The sequence below is a fragment of the Gavialis gangeticus genome, unplaced genomic scaffold (genome assembly GCF_001723915.1).
Source record: "Gavialis gangeticus isolate Ggan-Ray unplaced genomic scaffold, GavGan_comp1, whole genome shotgun sequence".
NCBI classification, from domain to species: domain Eukaryota; kingdom Metazoa; phylum Chordata; order Crocodylia; family Gavialidae; genus Gavialis; species Gavialis gangeticus.
In genome coordinates, this window is record NW_017729028.1 from 21,760,102 (window position 1) to 21,764,704 (window position 4,603).

Genomic DNA, 4,603 nt, shown 5'->3' on the forward strand with positions numbered 1-4,603 from the left:
AGGGGGGGGGGGGGGGGGGGGCCGTGTGGACCCAGGTCCTTGGCCCTGTAACCCTGGCAGCTGGGGCTGCAGGTAGGGAATGAGGAACACCAAGGAAGACCAGGGGACAATGGGTGGGGAGTGAGCGGTAATGGCACAGGCGGGGCACCAGAATATCAGGGCTGCTCAGTACCACGAAGCAGTTGTGGGGGGAGCGGAAGGCAGTCACAGCTGGACCTGTGTCCTGCTAAGCAAAGGGGTCAGGGGGAGCTGATTGTCCATGATAAAAATCCCAAAATCAAATCCCAAATTTGTAGGCATTGAGGCACTGCACTGGTATGCTTCCAAATTGCTTTAAAATTGTAAAAATATCAATAAAACATTGTGTTCAATCAATACCTATGTATATAGTGGTGTTTCATTTCAATCACGGAAAAACACAGATTTGGGGGTTTTAATCAGAGAATTTGTGATTTTTAAACATAGAAAACCAGGATCCCCGTTCATCAGTCTTAAGCAGGAAGTGACATAAAACCCACTGAGACCAAGAGAAAGATAAACATAAAATATCTTATGTTGTTGTAATTCAGGGCACCTGCAAAAATGCCCAGCTATTTTCATTTTAGAATAACTTTCATACCTTCTGTAATCTGTACCAAGAAACTGTATCAAAATCTGAATGGCAAAAACTCATATGTGGAAAGATCTTCAATTAGAATGAATTTTCTAAATCTGAAAAATGGACAGAAGAAGGTTATGACTTATTTTTATCCCACTTAACATGCATATTTTATTTCCAGTGTTAATACCTCCTCTATCTCCAATCAGAAAAAGAGTTATGGAATGAGAACTTTGCTGTAACTTTAAACATTCTTGGTTCTGAATGCAATACATTAGACTCAAAACTACTTTGATGTAGCTTTGATTACTAAAGCTGTTTACCTCCCTGCGGTAGCATGCTATTAACATGCCATGAATTCTGAAACTTCAGAGTTCAGGCTCCCCAGTCTGACAAAACCCTAAAGGCAATATTAAGAGAACTAAGATGTTTGCAATATAAACCATGAGAGATAACAATGCATTGTTACTATAAATAATGAAACCACGTCTATAGGATGTATTTCATTTTTTAATGAACAGTCCCAAGATTAATTCAAGTGGGTCGCTAGCATCTGCTATAATGTAAACTGTAAAAAATGTCATGTAGTTGCATGCTACCGAGCTACAAAACTAAGTACATATGCATAGCAGCTATACTTTCTTTAACTTCAAAATTAGTTTTTCTTTTAAAAATACTTGCAGGCTTTACGCCAGTTTACACAGTATGCATTATCCTTGGAGCAATTATGAATCCAAAGGCAAAAACCCCCCAGAAGTCATAAGTACTTTGGAATACCAATTTTAAATTTTTGGCTGAAATTTAAGTTGCATTTTAAAAAATACTTCCTAAACAGGTATTTTCTATGCCTATCTTTCTTTCTCCAGTGCCCCTCTCAAGAGAGAAAACTCAAAGATGTAAGGTAGCTTTAGACACAAAAAAAGATTCACAATTGAAACACTTACAAAGCCCATCAGTGCTGTAATCTGTATCTGTCCATTTCTCCAATATTTCAGTTGATTGGCTACGTGAGAGGTAATTTGGTTGCATTAGAATTGGTCAAATAAACAAACATGTTTGGAAATGTTTGAGGAAATTATCAAAACTACAATAATTACCAGGTCTAACTTATAAAGAAACAACATAGTATCGTAACCACTTATTTAAAAAAAGAAAGCAAAACAAAAAAACCCCACATGTGCGCTACATTTTAAAATATTAAAATGAGCAGCTCAACATCTAGGTCACAAAATTTAGTTCTGACCTTATTCTTGCTCCCCATGTGGGAGTTTCATTTACACCATTAAGAATTCACTTGTCCTACTGTAGCTGCATTTCAGAAATGTTTCTATTTCTTTCCTAGCCCACATGATGGTCACAGTAACTTTCACAGGTCCATTTCTCACAAAAAGCCACGTCTACAACTGACACTTCAGAAGGAACTGCAGAATTAGTGACTAGGTAAGCAAGCAGATGCCTTATAAATACTGCTACATATAAGGCTCAGTTTTGATTCACTTGCTAGATATTCAGCACTCCACTTTGGGAAGTATTGCCAGCATCTAAGAAACAAAGAGATCAAATTCTGGTAAGGGGCTTGAACTTAAGACCTGAAAAACAGAACCTGAACATATTTAAAGTAATTTGAAATTGTTACATGTACACATAAAGCATTATATAGTATTTCTAGTATATTATTGTGAAGTGCCTTAAAACATTATTATTAAAAGCACTGTGACAAATGGAACTTGTTGTTACACGAGAAAACAAGCCTTTCAATGAAGGACTTCTTGTCCCATTTCTGGCTAAGTGACAATGCTCGAACACTTGCATTGTGTAGAATAAGCAAGACAACGATTATACTATGAGTGGAGAAACTTCTTGTTGAAAGAGGAAGCATTTTTCAATTAAATTTAATAACGATAATAAAAAAGAGAACACAAGGGGAAAGATGAGCTACTCTTGTGCCTATGAATGCAATACATAAAACATACCCATCACATACATTTGGAAAATTTAACTTAAAAATGAATACTTGCTTTCCTGAAGAAAACATTAAGTATTATGTTTCATGCAAAAACAGATACTGAAGGATTTCCTCACTCCCTTTTGAACCTCATTTGTAGCACTGAAGAAGAAAAATTATGGCCTTTTCCTTTTAACTCCTACTAGGATGTACAGAAGGAAGGCATCAACTTATGTCATCAGAAATAACTGAAGATGACCAATAAATACTTTGTTTGTACATCTAAAACTTGATCTCAACACTCTAGAAACCACTGGATAAAGAAAGGCTTGAGTTCATAGGAGCAAGGATTTTGGAAAATTAGGTACACACATTCACTACTCACAAACTCTGACAAACTGCCTGCCTAACACTGCTCCCCCAAATGTCACCCAATAAACACATGTAAAGTTTACTTACTGGGAAATGGTCAGAAAATTTACGCACATAGATGTGCATTAATCTGTACTGCAATTCTACAATAAATTTGGATTTTTTCATGATAAAATGCCATTTCTTTCTGCAATATACGTTATTACCTCCAGCAGACTTTACTGCAGGTACCACTTCAGGCAAGCCTGTTATACTGCTGGTCAAGCCCCTCCACATTTCTGCACTACTGCAAATGTCATGTTGAAGAACAATCTCTCATTCCCAAAAGTTACAATAGCCTAGCCACCATTCTACTACCCTCGGAAGTGGCACGAAAAATCCTACCAACGATTAAAATAGCATGTTTGAGCACATATGCGCGCGCGCACACACACACACACACACTATCCATCCAACAGACTACATAAGCCTGGGATAAATCTGCACTTATCAAGCACCTCCTCACCTGCATATGCCCGCTAGTTTAACTCCATTTACAACTTCAATCAGCTGTCAGATGCTGTGGTGGTTGTGTGTTTTAATAAAAACTTATACAACTAAATTACCTTTCTTCAACCACACTGCCACCAAAAAAACACACAACCCCTCTTCATAGCACGGTAGTAATGGAAATCCTACATTTCTAAGAATACAATCAGATCTTGTTCCTAAACCCCAAAATGCCAGAGGCAGGTAGACTTTTAAACATTCAAAAGATTAAAATTACCAGCATTATATATGGAAAAAACTACTTTAGGTACTACTCTTTAGTGATTTCATAAATGTATGTGCTTGTTTTCATTTTCCTCACCTTCCAAAGCCTATACAGTTCAACTCATACAGCCAGATCTTACTTCACCTTTAGGTGCCTAAGTGTGATCCAATTCCACCTTCCTCAAGTCCCTGAAAAAGTGGCTAACATGGCTAATTTTGTAACACGCCATTATCTTAGGTTTAAGACTAAGTCACAAAAGGAGTACGTAGGATCCAACGTTTCCTTAACTGCACTTAAGGGACTCAAATAGGGTGGAACAGGATCACACTCAGGCACTGAACTGTATGTCACAGCCTAACAGACAGAACAGAATCTGGCCCCTAGTAACTAAAAGAATGTTGTTTTGAGAAAGAAAAGACCGTTAATAAAAGAGACACACTAAACCAGTGGGGCTCAACCCCGACCCCGCACACCAAGACGGTGTGACCCCACGCATCGCCTCAACGACACACGTGGAACACAGCTCGGAGCACCCACACGCACAACCCGAGGGCCACGCCACCTGCTCCACAGGGCTCCCCGCGGGCGCAGAACCTGGCGGCGGGGCAGGGGTGGCGGACTTAAAATTGTAGAAGCAATTAACCTGACCCCAAGTTATCTTTCCTGCTTGGTGCAGGGGGCTTGACCTGCCAATCTTCCAAGGCTTACAATCTACAAACATCGCCCACTGCTCCCACGCCACTGAATGTCCACCCATGGTGGGGACGCACTATGGCTCCACGGGCCACATTCAACCCGTGGGCCATAACCCAAGGCCGCCGCCACTAACCCACATGGAAGAATCACTCGTTCGCACACAACGTAAAGAAAACAAACCCGGGTGGATTTTACTGCTACGGATTTGACAATACGCTGGTGGGGACCGCTCTTGGGG

The 4,603-nt window shown here is 39.8% G+C and overlaps 1 protein-coding gene across 8 annotated transcripts in view; it reads right to left on the reverse strand.

The window, feature by feature from the left end:
* Window positions 1–4,603, reverse strand: part of PUM2 (pumilio RNA binding family member 2) — a 141,708-nt gene that overhangs the window by 131,518 nt on the left and 5,587 nt on the right. For 6 of the 8 annotated variants that reach the window (XM_019520797.1, XM_019520795.1, XM_019520800.1 and 3 more), the window contains exon 1: window positions 620–711. The exons of 1 other annotated variant lie outside the window; for it this stretch is intronic. The gene's annotated coding sequence lies outside the window, so the exon portion shown is untranslated. Of the gene's footprint in view, window positions 1–619; window positions 712–4,603 lie in introns of those variants that run through there. One more of the 8 variants, XM_019520798.1, reaches the window with a different exon arrangement.